General features: G+C 39.2%; 2 long non-coding RNA genes and 2 pseudogenes across 3 annotated transcripts; 2 read left to right on the top strand and 2 right to left on the bottom strand.

Annotated features, from left to right (window-relative positions):
* Positions 1–250: 250 nt before the first annotated feature.
* LOC148723686 (uncharacterized) lies at positions 251–1,004 on the bottom strand (annotated as a pseudogene).
* A 3,801-nt stretch (positions 1,005–4,805) lies between these two features.
* LOC148723685 (uncharacterized) lies at positions 4,806–7,303 on the top strand. Of its 2 annotated transcripts, XR_015991889.1 has the most exons (3): positions 4,806–5,640; positions 6,344–6,370; positions 6,945–7,303. It is a non-coding gene; the product is annotated as an uncharacterized LOC148723685 (long non-coding RNA). The 2 variants fall into 2 exon arrangements; XR_015991888.1 differs by lacking the exon at positions 4,806–5,640 and having other exon boundaries at positions 5,656–6,370.
* A 1,155-nt stretch (positions 7,304–8,458) lies between these two features.
* On the bottom strand, positions 8,459–11,091 carry LOC148723684 (uncharacterized). The gene is made up of 2 exons (XR_015991890.1): positions 9,935–11,091; positions 8,459–9,182 (listed from the first exon to the last, which is right to left on the bottom strand). It is a non-coding gene; the product is annotated as an uncharacterized LOC148723684 (long non-coding RNA).
* Positions 11,092–12,067: 976 nt separating this feature from the next.
* On the top strand, positions 12,068–14,371 carry LOC148723683 (uncharacterized; annotated as a pseudogene).
* The last annotated feature ends 215 nt before the right edge of the window (positions 14,372–14,586 follow it).

Genomic DNA, 14,586 nt, shown 5'->3' with positions numbered 1-14,586 from the left:
CCAACCATCGACATAAGATACAAACCAAACTTGAAAAATTAAACAGTTTTAAATATTCCTTCTTTGTTAAGGTAATCAAGTTTTGAAACAGACATACATACATACGTACATATCTTTAATTGATAAGTAGGTTAAAAAAATTTTAACTTTACAACTGAAATGGACCTACTATATTATTTATGTAAAATAAAATAAACCTATATAGTAAAGTTTAAGTATAAGAAACAGAGTGAATATAAATATAAATATGTCATAATATATCAGAGATAGTAGAAATTTGAATTCTTATTTTAAACAACAAAGCCACCCCCTTTCCAAAATTTATATTTACAACATAATTTTTTGACTTTTTAAGCCTATTTTTAAAAGCAATTGGATTAGAAAAGTCTCTTAAATTATTGGGTAAAGAACTTCAGGCAATTGCTGCCCTGTGTGCAAAGAATTACAGCCAAGTTCAGTATTAGGTCTATCAATTAAAATATTGAGCAATTTACTAAGATAATAACTATCAGAGCACTTAACGACCAAAGAATTTACTTCATTTAAGCCCAAGCCATAAAATGCCCTGTAAGTAATAGTTAGGATACGAAACCTACGGAAATACTCAAGAGGGGTCCAACCCAACTCTTACTAATATATCATCATCCTTCATATATTTTGGTAACTTATGTATCAGTCTAGCAGCTCTAATGTGTATCATTTCTAGTTCTTTAAGCTTAGTGCCGGACCCCCATATCACAATTCCATATAAGACACTTGGGATTACTGTCTTGATGTAAATAGTTTCTAAAATAGATTTGGGTAGAAAACTTATACATCTCAGCATTTTAACTTTCATGTGAAATGAAGAAGGAGTTAATTTGATATATTGAAACCAAGATAAAGATAATTTGTCATCAATTGTAACTCCGAGGCACAGAGGAGGAGGATACATACCGAATGATGTACTCCCTCCACTTCAGAGGTTTCATAGGACCTATAAAAGGCTTAGTGCTCAAAATCATCGCTTCGGATTCACCTTCGTGGAGAACCAGTCTCTTCTTAAGACTCCTGGAATTAATCTGGTCTAAGATTTCTTGTAAAATTATGAAAATATTGTCAACAGAATTCCATATAACATAAATTGTACCGTCTGCAAACCTATATAAATTCCCACTGGTCACGTGATCCGGCAGGTCTTCAGCATAAGTAACAAACGGTCCAAGGCCTAGCAAAAATCCTTGAGGAACCCCAACTATCACAGGTTTTAGATCTGATCTAACATTATTAACTTCAGTCCTTTGCATACATTGATCCAGCTCCACATGTCACCCGATAAACCAACTGCTTTAAGTTTTTCTGCAAGAATTAAGTGGTCCACACAATCAAAAGCTTTGCGAAATCAGTGAATAGGACTCCAACCTCTTCATCTGTATCCAAAACTCTCCTCCAGGACTCAGTAAGATGGAGGAGAAGGCTTTCAGTAGAGTATCCTTTCCTAAAACCCCATTGTCTATTAGTTGAGATACCAGTAGAAATAATATGCAGTAAATGGTTTGAACCCGGGAGTAACATGTGAAAGTGTAGTGTGATCGTCCGGGTTAGTGTAGTCCTGAGAAGGACTGTTGTCGGTGGTAGCGACTGACATTTTGACAACCTCTGCGAAAGTCATCATTAGATTCAAGTGAATAGTTGTTGTCAGTAGAATGTTCTTAGTCCAGTTTGTGTAAAATGATTGGTAAGTTTTGCCATGGCTGTAAGACTCAAGTGGCGTAAGTCTGTCGTAATTGGTCTGTTTCGATCCGTCCGTAAAGTTAGGTCATTCTGTTCGGTTTGTTTGTAATTTTAACGTCGTGAATGACTCTTTTGTATAGAGCCGGTAATAGTTGACACCTCTTTAGGGGAGTCTGTTCTAAGATAGTCAACCAGCTTTCCAGAGTCAGTCCTTGAAAGTAGTTAGTGCTGTAGGTTAGGCATTGCGGGAGTCCCAGTCAATATTGTAGTTCGTAAGTCGATGATGTTATGCAATGTGATCGTTGACATCACCTTTCCTTGTGGCCCGTCTGTGTGTAGTCAGTCTTGTTGCGAGGTTTAGGCCAGTCTCTCCGATGTAGGAGGCTTGACAGTCGGAGCAATTGATCTTATTATTCGCTCTCTGTCTGTTCCTCTGTTCGTCGTTGTCTTTAACGTTGGTTAGTAACTGACATAGTGTGGTAATGGTTTGTGGGCAATGCAGATATTGAAGGATTGTAAGATTTGCGAGATGTTCTCAGACATGCCTTTTATGTACAGTATGGTTACTGTAGTTGTAGGAGTTGCGGTGTCGTTTCTTTCGGTAGTAGTAGTAGGTCAATGAGTGTTTCGTCGGATGAAGTCCTCATTGTGGTTGTTCTTTGAAAAAACATGATAAAGGTATTTGTTCTCGTCGGATAAGCTTTCTGTCATTTTGCATACTAGTTGTGGGCATTGTGTTAGAGTTCTGATAGTTGTGGCTTTGTGTGATGTAGGGTAGTAGGCTGACTTGTCTAGTAATCTATGGGTGTGTGTTGGTTTCCTGTAAACTGTCATCCGTAGTGAGTTGTAGTTATGGCTTACCAGAAGTTTGCCATTTTCTTTGACTTCTCTAGTAAACTGCATGTCAGTGTTTTGTCTGTTAATGTGGTGGTAGAATGTGTCAATTTTGTTGTGTTGCAAGGCGGTGAAATGTCGTCAATGTGGCGTAACCGAAGCGGTATCGTTTGTGGATAAGTCGATGGGCCCTTTCGACCTGCCCACAAACGATACCGCTTTGGTTACGCAACATTGACGACACATTCACTGCCGTACGACATGACGAAATTGACGCATTCCACTATTCCTTAATGGACAAAACACTGACATACGGTTTCCCAGAGAAGTCGAAGAAAATGGCAAGCTTCCTGTTCTAGACTGTCTGGTAAGCCGTGACGACAACTCACTACAGACGACAGTTTACAGGAAACCGACACACGCCGACAGATTACTAGACGAGTCATCCTATAACCCTACATCACACAAAGCCACAACTATCAGAACTCTAACACGACGCCCACAACTAGTATGCAACACGACAGACAGCTTATCCGACGAGAACAAATACCTTTACAGCGTTTTTTCAAAGAACAGCTACAACAATGACTTCATCCAACAAACACTCACCGACCTACTACTACTACCAAAGCAAACGACAACGCAACTCCTACAACTACAGCAACCGTACCGTACGTAAAAGGCACGTCTGAGGACATCTCGCGCATCTCAGAACCCTGCAATATCTTCGTCGCCCAGAAACCCATCACCACACTGCGTCAGTTACTAACCAACGTTGAAGACAAGGATGACTTGAGGAACAGACAGGGAGCGACTTATAAGATCAATTACCCCGATTGCCAAGCCTCCTACATTACAGAGACTGGCAGAAACCTCACAAGAAAACTGACTGAACACAGACGGGCCACAAGGAAAGGTGATGTCAACAATCACAATGCTGAATATCATCGACTTACGAACCACGATATTAACTGGGACTGCACAATACCTAATCTACAGCACTAACTACTTTCAACGACTGACTCTGGAAAGCTGGTTTCAGTACTAACTTAAAACGGACTCCCCTAAACAGGTGTCAACTACTACCAGCTCCATACAAACGACTCATTCACGACATTAACATTACAAATGAACCGAACAGAACGACCTAACTTTACCGATGGATCGAAACAGACCAATCACGACCGACTTACGCCACTCGAGTCTTACAGCCAATAACATCATGGCAAAACTGACCAATCATTTTACACAAACTGGACTAAGAACATTCTACTGAAAACAACTATTCACTTGACTCTGATGATGACCTCCGCACTGGTTGTAAAAACGTCAGTCACCACCACCGACAACAGTCCTTCTCAGAACTACACTCACCATCTGCTCACTTTAATAATTTACCTGAATTTAAACTTTCTCTAAATACCTCTGCAAATGAAATACGTCACTGAGCCGACTCAAATAAACTCCCAATCAACAAGTCAAAGGTTAAAGTCTTAACAATCACTAGAAAGCGCCTAGCATCTAAGATCAATGATGAACTTGTTATCACAGTTGAGAACAATAGGCTTGTAAATGTAAAAAGTGCAACACTGTTAGGTTTAACAATTGACAGTTCACTCTCATTTGATGGTCATGTTCAAAATCTTTGCAATAAGCTTGCCTTACGCATAGGTGTCTCAAGTAAAATCAGAGCCTCTCTGTCACTTAGATGGCAACTGTTGTTCTTTAATGCCATTATTTGGCCAGTAATGAGCTATGCTGACCTCACTTGGTCATGATGTAACAAGGAATCACTTTACAGAGTCTTGAAATTACAGAAGCATGCAGTTAGAACCATTTTATATGCCGACCGCCTAGCACCCTCTGTGACACCTTTTAATAAGCTGGGATGGATACCTATTTATGAACAGAGTAAAATTAACAAACGTGCTATTTTTTATAAGCAAATAAATGGCTCTCTTCCAAATTCAATGAACACTTAACAACTAACAATACACAACATGACAGAAGCACGTGGTATGCTAGCTATAATTCTATCTGTCATAATTTCTCTCAATCATGGCCCCAGTTATGGCGTCACATGTTTCTAGCTGACCATCGGGAAGTGAAAGTTTGGCCTCATTAGGCGAAAAAGCTTTTGTGGTAGGCCCGGGTCATGCACCTATTCTGGCGAAATTGGTTAAAAACATTACACATGCAGGGTTCTCAAGAGAAGGCGGCACCCGGCGACTGATCGCCGCTTACTTTAGGATTTATAGCCGCTTACATGACGAGCTTTGCTCAAGAAAAAAATTCTCAGCAGGCATCGTAAACTGATGCCGAGGTTTGGGGAAGAAGGCGTTGGGTGGATGTCATCACATTAATTACAACACAATGTAATTATACAGATTAGCGTCCACGAATCCACGAGAGATACGCGATTGCGTGCGAGTTAACGCGGGGTCATCTGTTGGCGATGAAAATCAAAATCATGAAATGAAATGAAGTTTGTTGTGAGGGTAATGGTCATAAAATAGTGCGTTTTCTCTGTTTCTGCCTGTTTCCTGATAACGACATTTTTAATCACGTAGTCTTTCAAAGATCCTTCCTTTTCACAGAAGAGGCAATACCGGCGAGGCGCCGTATTCGAAAAGCCTCTCTTTCGATTATTTAGGTATGATTCTTTCGCTTGGTTTGCCATAAAACAGTAACAAAAGATATCGCAATTTTCATGTGCCGTACGACCTGAATAACTACCGTATCGAATTTCCAGTATTGCGTCACTTTGTGGATCGATCAGTGTTCACGCTTTGCGATCGTAGTACACGATGTTATTGTTTTGGTACAAAACCTGTGGCGGTCGCACGACTTGGCCTCGTATCCTGGTTAAATTCTTACCAATATTATAATATTAAACCTCGACGAGATTTTTCATGTCGAAATGTCGAAAAGCATCATGTTTTCGATTTCGAAACCATTCGAAATGAAGTCATAGAGGCAGTCGGATTTTCGACGTGCGGCTTTCCACCGGCTAACTTAACCACGCAGAGTCTTTGCAGGGTTACAAGTGCCACAATTGACCCTTGCAAGCATTGGTATCTACTTTTGAAAGAGGTATGTGACGTTTCTTTGCGTAAATGTTTCATATGCGATGTATTTAAGATATTTCCCGACGAAATCCAAAGTGTGGCGACACGGGAACTTCAGCCGGCCAACTCATCGTTCGAAGTAGTGGGGTTAGCCAGGATTCCCGACCTCGTTCACGTTGTGTTCACGTTCTGTCTAATAGCTGGTCTATCTTCTTCGTAATAAACAATCCCTGACGAACTTATTAAATCTGCGGGATTTATGACTATCGTAAATCTGGTGAACTCCGCCACGCTAGACTTTGAGCCCGAAGGCGCGAAAAATTTATCTTTTGGCGCCAAACTCAGTCACGACTCCGAAGAGCTCGCTTCCTAGCTTACCGAAAGATCAGCTAGAGTAAATTCCCTTGGAGTGGAACTGAAGAAGCTTCGAACACAGATTTCTCATCTCGAATCAGCATGGAGTCGATTTTACAGACCCTTTTTTCCACCTCAATGTTCGTACCTTGAGGTGGCTTGAGTGCCTCAATGACCAATTGCAATACAATGCCTTTAAAGAATTCAGCTTCAGTTGGTGGGCTGTATTTTCTGCAAGGTAGAGGCCAGACTAACACGGACTTTGTCATTGTAGTTATTGTTATGATTATTATAATTATCATTATTATTAATGATTTTGTTATTGTTATCATTATCTTTATGATTGTGATTGAATCATTTTCAAAATGAAATAGGCTGCTCAATGAGGATGGCATGCTGAGGCAAGTAGATTTTCATTTATTTACCCCTCCTCCCCCCAAGTAGAAATTCAAGTGTTTCTGATAGTTTTTCTCTTCAATAGATTGTTAGAAGATTTTCTAAGACACATTGTTCAGAGGGCTTGTCTTAAGTAGTTGTTTTCTGATTCAAAACCACCTGCCTAGTTCTGTTTCTCTTGGGTAGTTAGTCCATGGACTGTTGTTATCTGATGGCAGAACTAACAGGTGGATCTGTTTCTCTTGGGTAGTCAGTCCATTATGGGCTGTTGTTATCTGATGGCAGAACCACCAATCTGTTCTGTTTCTCTTGGGTGGTCAGTCTATGGACTGTTGTTATCTGATGGCAGAACCAGTCCCTATTTTTTTCAGCTCTATGCTGTCAGTCTTTTATATACAGTTATTTTTATCTGATGGCAGTTTTAGCTTGCTCTTTTTGTTTTGAAAAGTGTGTTGCTTATGCTGTTTGTCAGGTATCATCTGTTATTAGTTGGAGGCACTTTGGTCAATCAATGCTATCATTGTCTTCATTATTATTATAATTGTTAATTCAGCTGCTACTCTTTTCTCTTTGCCACAGGGCCCACTACAGACAGCACTAGCTTAATGAAGTCCCAAAACCTTTCACAATGAGCCAACTCAAGAATTGCAGTCCTGAACAGTTTTTGGGGTTTTCCTGGCTTTTCTTGAGATTATTTTGTCTCAGTTTCAATTACTTGGATACTCATTCAGCTAGACTAACAATAACACCATTTTGTTCATAGATAAACATTGAAATAATCATAATAGTAATATAAATTATAATAATAATAATTTGTTATTGTTATCATTATCATTATCTTTATGATTGTGATCATCATTTTCAAATTGAAATAGGCTGCTCAGTGAGGATGGCATGCTGAGGCAAGTAGATTTTCATTTAATTCCTCCCCCCTCCCCCCAAATAGAAATTCAAGTGTTTCTGATAGTTTGTCTCTTCAATAGATTGTTAGAATGCAGAAGATTTTCTAAGACACATTGTACAGAGGTCTTAAATAGTTGTTTTCTGATTCAAAACCACCTGCCTAGTTCTGTTTCTCTTGGGTAGTTAGTCCATGGACTGTTGTTATCTGATGGCAGAACTAACAGGTGGATCTGTTTCTCTTGGGTAGTCAGTCCATTATGGGCTGTTGTTATCTGATGGCAGAACCACCGATCTGTTCTGTTTCTCTTGGGTGGTCAGTCTATGGACTGTTGTTATCTGATGGCAGAACCAGTCCCTATTTTTTTTTTTCAGCTCTATGCTGTCAGTCTTTTATGGACAGTTATTTTTATCTGATGGCAGTTTTAGCTTGCTCTTTTTGTTTTGAAAAGTGTGTTGCTTATGCTGTTTGTCACGTATCATCTGTTATTAGTCACAGGGTGACTTTGGTCAATCAATGCTATCATTGTCCTTAGTATTATTATTATTCATTCAGCTGCTACTCTTCTCTCTTTGACACAGGGCCCACTACAGACAGCACTAGCTTAATGAAGTCCCAAAACCTTTCACAATGAGCCAACTCAAGAATTGCAGTCCTGAACAGTTTTTGGGGTTTTTCTGTCTTTTCTTAATTTGTTTTTGCCCCAGTTTCAATCACTTGGATACTCATTCAGCTAGACTAACAATAACACTATTTTGTTCATAGATAAACATTGAAATAATCATAATAGTAATATGAATGATAATAATAATGATTAGATTAATGGAAATAATCATAGGAATTATAACCATCAGGATAATGAACATTATTTCTCTAACTATTGTAAATATTATTATCATTATTATTATTATTATTATTATCATTATTATTGTTATCATTGTTATTATTATTATTATTATCATTATTATCATTATTATTGTTATCAATATTATTATTATTTCGATCATGAATTATTAGAGATGCTTGGAAAAAAATGATCTATAGTTCCCTCCAACTCATTATTCTTTCAGTTAAGTGAATTAAGACTTTGTGAACAGTTACTGCTTTATTCTGTCATTCCTGATGACCATAGAAATGGTGAAAGTCCACAGATATTATCCCTCTAAGAGTTTCTCCAGGTGTTTTTTTTCCCTCTGAATTTGGTTACAACAGAATGAAGGGCATCAGAGTATAGTGCGCCCAGCTAGACATGAATTGCATTAGTATTACAGGGTCATTTTGCTGTATTCAGGGTTTAATCTTAGCCTTCTACAGACAAGTTTGTTCCTCTAAATGCAAAACACATTTTACAAACTTACAAAAACTGCCAAGAAACAGCTACTAAATTTATGGAAACATGACGAACAAGTCAACTAGACTGTGTACTACACATCATTGAAATCAAAGTATCACTTTAGGAACATAAAATCGCAAGGTCATTTTCCCATTTGTAGTGCCTGAGAAAAGATCAGGCCACCAGATTACTTCAAATTCCCTGGTTGCTCGTCCATTTCAATTGCCAACAACCATTTTAGTTTACTGAGCGAGAATCGTGCTTGATTTCTTGCCCCATGCTCTTTAATTGGCCGCCTGTAAAGCTTGTTGAGAGTTTAACAGCTACCACTTGCAGCAACCTCCATATTCCCCCGATAGCTTTTCTTAACTCTAATGGTACAGAACTTTGATGACTCAGACCAGAAATAACATCATTCACTCTACCATCCCTGTAATAAAAAACTTTGGATTTTTCTCTCCATACAGGGGGCCGCAAATGTATTTTTACCCTCGCACGTTTATAAAAGCATTCGGCATGCCTGCTAACAAAGCTTGGATGTATGTTTCAGGAACTTAGTATCTTTCAATTCGACACCATTTGCCTGAAACCAAAATAATAATTACGAAAGTTAAGAGATTATTTACTTCTGGAGTGAAATGTACCAAATGATTTGCCCTTTCAAACATGTACCTGAGTTATCAGGTTTTGTCAATCACAAAATTACACGCCGGGTTATTAGTATTCCTTGGGGACCTTCCCATATTATCATAAATATCTAAGACAAGCAGGTCATTTAGCTGGGTAATCTATGTTAAAAACCGCGCTGTACAGCACTTAGAATTATTTTCCTCACTCATTTTTCTCACACTGCAACTTCGCGTACAACGCAATTATTACTACACAGTCATATCTGGTGTCCAATTGGGAGAAGAGCTTATTATTTTTGTTTTAGAGGTGAACTGCGATTTCTTGTATGTCCCCTATTTCGTCGAAGAAAAGCTCGAACAAATACTGAAAGTAATGAGTAAGTCACTATGAACAACTAGTGCAAAGAGACAGCACTATCGAGCCAAACTGAGAACTGTTCTTTAATGATTTTTAACATGAACCACCAATTCTTACTATTTTTAATTCCTGCGTTTTAATAGACTCTGACATATTCTTGAGAAGATATTAAATCGGTTAGCGCTGTTGTTCCCTTCTAAATTATTTTGGTGGAAGCGCCTCAGAAGACACTGGTTTAACTAAAACCATGTTGGGCGACGTTACATTTTGACTGCACAACCCGCAATTAAATTTAATTTTAACAGCTATTCGAGAGTGTGAAGAACGGAAAAGAGCAAAATTACATACCATCGGCCTTTCGATGCACGGACGAATTAAAACTTTTTACAATTCCACTTATCCATTGCTTGTAACTGATAGACCTTGTCCTTATTCTTGCGGGAGGCCGTACGATCTGTTGTCCATTGTAGAACTTGGCAAACTTAGCGCACTCTGCCTCGAGCGCAACAATGTGATCTTTCGATTCTCTCTCTCACTAGCGCAGTTGTTGTGTTGAACAAGGACGAATAATACATCGCAGCGTGTCTTGTAGATAGCTAGAGATGCCATGCATGGTTAGGATAAGCGCTGAATTAATGGACGAGCGTTAAAGCCGCCACTGAAAAAGCACAATCGACCGTTTTTCATTGTAAGGATCAGGTCTTTCACACAGCTTTCAGAATTAAAGAGAGGAAGAACGTCGATCTCGCTCACCTAAGTAGCGAAGTACACCACGAGCGGCGACGATGATCAAACACCAGGAAGATCACCGTGGTGTCCCTCTACTCTTTGGTATCATAACCAAGAGCCCTTTCGACTTGTCACTAAGTTTTACGGTTTATAAAACAAAGGCCCCGCTCTACACAAAGCCTTAAAGAATGAAACACTAGAAAAGCTTACTTAGCTTGGAATTATAAAAATTTCCTTTCTTAAAAATCGAAGATTTTCATGGTTTCCGTAACTTCGAATTTTTCCAAATTTCCTCTTTTACATGTTATGCTGTTTTGCATTTTCTTCAGCGTATAATTTAGTTCAGCGTCGATCATTTATCATCCTTAGAAGAAAATATTCTGATCTTTACGTTTAACTATAAAATTGCTTTGGCTTACATTGTGCTCATAAAAGGAGCGTTAAATTAAACATGAGTTGATTCCACGCGAGGGTTTTACCTGGAAAAATGCCTGCACACGAGAGACACCGACATTACCGCGTGTCCCTTTCTGGAAAACATTCGTGTTGTGACAAGAAAGGTCAGCTTAAGGGTTTTGGGTTACCCAAACTATGCAATTTTGACGCCGAAAAGTGCCAAAAAGTAATTACAGAAACTTCATCCGCAACACCTTGAACGTGCTGTGGGCGCGAACTGAGATCTTCTCTTACAGTTAATAATTGCCAGGCGGAACTCAGATCCGGCTTAGCCTAATTTGCATAAATTTTTTTGGTGGGCAAAGCTCGTCATGTTGTGTTTAAGTCGCTTTTCTTTTCTTTGTTTTGTTCTGCAAGTTTGCCTTAGTTGCTTCAGAATTTCTCTTCCGTTTCTTGCACGACTGCGATCCAAACAAAACCGGGAAACTTGCTTACGGTTCTGGACTCGATCGATGAACGGCATTTTACTTGAGTCCAGGCGTTTACGGTGAAACATGGTAATGAGTCCTTATGTTCCAAAATGGCGGCCAAGCGTCTCCACGCGGTGCAGAAAGAACTTACTAGTTTCTTTGGCTTCTCGCAAAGAGGATCGAAGAACGCTAAAGGTACGTTTTAAATTTTACTTGATATTGAAATAGTTTTTTTAATTCCTTAAATGCCAATACGAATTTTTTCTCACTCTGAAAGCTGACCTATTTCAATGTTACAATAAGCCGGCAAGACCTTACAACGTCATGCACTATAAATGAAGTTTTTCAGTTTTTTCATCACTGTCATAATAGTTGTTTTTTTGTTTCCTGGAACAAGCCTGGCAGCATTTTATTTTTCAGGCATAGAACCTGAGCCCCCATCAAGTCCAAATGTTGGAGAATGTGTGAGCCTTCAAGTATTCACAGTTCGTCTTGTGCTGCCAGGCCCTCACCAAGTGGCAACGATCCTTCTTTAAACACTGGGCCTTCCGCAAGCATAGAAAGCTCTTCCTTAAGCATTTCTCGACCTCTTTTAAGCAGTGGTTGTTCTTTACCAAACCCAGCTTTATCCAAGCCTGTTATAGAACCAAGTGAGATGAGAAAGTTTATCTCTGATACTTTCGACTTTGTTGATGACATTTCTCGTGCACGTCATTCATATTATCACTGCCTTAAGGAAAACTGTCAAAGTGTATGCAATTTAGTTGCAAGTACGTTTATTTCATAGAAAGAAAGGTAAATTACAGAAAAAATGGCTCTCTAATAAAGAGCTCACATACTTCCATGAGACTGGATTGTTTGGCTTTTGTATGCTGAATGCAAGGGAATGTACTGCATTCTCTGCTCCAAGCACTAAACAAGAAATAAACAAAACCAGGCTGATATCTTTACTGGGAAACCTGGAACTAGATATACCGGTAAGAAATCTGCTTTACAATCACATGCTGACTCTGATCGTCATAAGGCAGCCATCGAAGCAGAGCTACTGCAGAAAAATTCTCAGTTTGCTAAGGAACTGGCAGAAAAAGCTGCTAAGGGAGACACGACTATGTTCTCTTCTTTTATGTCAGCATATTGGCTGGCAAAAACATAAAGTGGCCAACCCAAAACTGTTGTCCCTTCTTAAACTTCTTGAAACATCTGGAGTAGAGCATATGAAATATTTTTCATACAAAGGTGAGGAAACACTTGCTGATATTTTCTAACAATTGGTGAAGTAATCAAAGATACAATCATAAACAAGCAACTCAAGCTGGATGCTATGGCTTTTAATGGATGAAGTAACTGATATTTCAGTTTTAGTAACTTTCACATCGTATGTTCAAGATGGGGAAGTGAAAACATATTTATTTTTTTGTTGAAGACCTCCTCAGCTGATGCAAACACTATCTATACAGTTGCTACGACAAGGCTTTGTCTCTCAAACTTGAGCCGAATAAACTGGCACCAATTGTTACTGATGGAGCAAGTGTGACGACGGGCCATAAATCAGGTGTTGCTGCACTTTTAAAGGAAAGAGTTAACAAGTCCCTGATCAATGTTCATTGCTTAGCTCACCGCCTTGCTCTTTCAAGTACAGATACAGCAAAGGATATAAAGTATATCATTACAGTTCAAAATTGGATGAAACAACTGTGGAAATGCTAGCAAGGAAGCTCATAAGAAGTTCAAGAAAGCTTGCTCAATGAGATGGCTTTCCTTTGATGCTGCAACACAAGCAGTGTATGCCGATTATGCAGCTATTCTCATTACACTCTCAGAGTTATCAGCAAGTGATCCTACAGCTAAAGGTCTTCTTCATGAAATAAAAACAACCAAATTCTCGGGAACAGTTTACATTTTGAAAGAAGTTCTCCCAGAGCTCTCAAAATTGAGTTAAGCTTTTCAGTACAGCAAGACCAATTTCTGAACTGTGCAATCATCTGTTGACTACAAAATTGATAGATTAAGGAAAATTAAGAAGGAGATGACTCCACTCAAGAATGTTAAAGCTGATTTGGACCCTCGTATCGAGGACCTCCTAAGAAGGTTGTGGAAGTATCTGGAAAATTTACTTGAAAGTGCAGCAAGAAGTTAAGTCTTTTGACTTGTCAGAGAAGAGCATAAAGGTAATAACCAAGAAGCTCAAGAAAGCTTGTCAAACTAGATGGTTGTCGCTTGATCATGCAGTAGAAGCCATATTCCATGACTTAGAAGCATTAATGCGCACATTAAGACTTCTTGATAGTGATGCAACAGCCTGTGGGCTACTGAAGAAAATACTCTGTCCCAAATTCATTGGATGTGTGTATATTATTCTCAAGCACATTCTTCGTGTCCTCTCTCAGATGAGCAAAACATTCTAAAGAGGAATTAATCACGCTAAACACAAGCCACAAGACATCGTAGATGAAAGGTTGCCACTGAAGCAGTTCAAGCAGGATTTCAAAGCGGAGGGCAAGCTAGCGACCCTAGAGCTTACACCGACAGAATTTCAATTCCAGCAACAAGAACAGCTTCTGCTTCGATACGTCGCTTCGTTGAAGGCTAATATTGATCAGCGTTCCAGCAGTGCCCTGTCAGTCCTTAGTGCATTTGCAGTTTTTGATGTTATGATGGCTCCACCTCCTGAAAGTGCAAACTTCAAGGAGTATGGGCTCAAACACATCGAAACACTTGCTAAACATTTTTACAATAAGTCCAATCTTAGTTGTGAAATGAAGAGGCAACAGCTCCAGGCAGAATGGGGAAAGTTTAAGTTTGATTTGTTGGAGTTGAAAAAAATCGTTCCCAAGGATGTTTTTGATGGTAAATGTCCAACTGTGACTACCACAACATGGACACACTTCATCATATGCTGAAAAAGCCGTCCTACAGGCATTTTTATTCCCTATTTATTAACCTTGCTGAATGTTGCCTTTCAATTCCCATTTCGAATGCATAACCAGAAGGTGGTGCAAGTGCTCTCAAGCACATCAAAACCAGGCTTCGATCAAGGCTTCAAAATGACATGCTGCATATGAACATGGGGAAAAATGATTTCTGTTGCGCCCCTGGTTGTTCCAATGTAGAAAAACAAGAGGAGAATTGTGTTACGATATGTGATAGATTTAGTATCGCAAGGGTTTTCGGGTGTCAGTATTACGAATGAATAAAGGCTGATAGTTTTTAAAGAAACTGTTTGGGGCTGCGTCGGTGGGGGTAACGAAATAATTTGAATATATCAACAAAGTTGAAATGGTAAATTGGCCACCGTTACGATTATAACATTCGCACCGACGAAGGCCACCGTTACGATTATTACATTCGCTCCGACGAAGGGCTAACGCTCGAAACGTCAGCTTTTCTAATCGTAACAGTGGCCAA

Source organism: Stylophora pistillata, chromosome 9 (genome assembly GCF_964205215.1).
Source record: "Stylophora pistillata chromosome 9, jaStyPist1.2, whole genome shotgun sequence".
NCBI classification, from domain to species: Eukaryota; Metazoa; Cnidaria; class Anthozoa; order Scleractinia; family Pocilloporidae; genus Stylophora; species Stylophora pistillata.
This window is presented reverse-complemented; position numbering and strand designations above follow the sequence as displayed.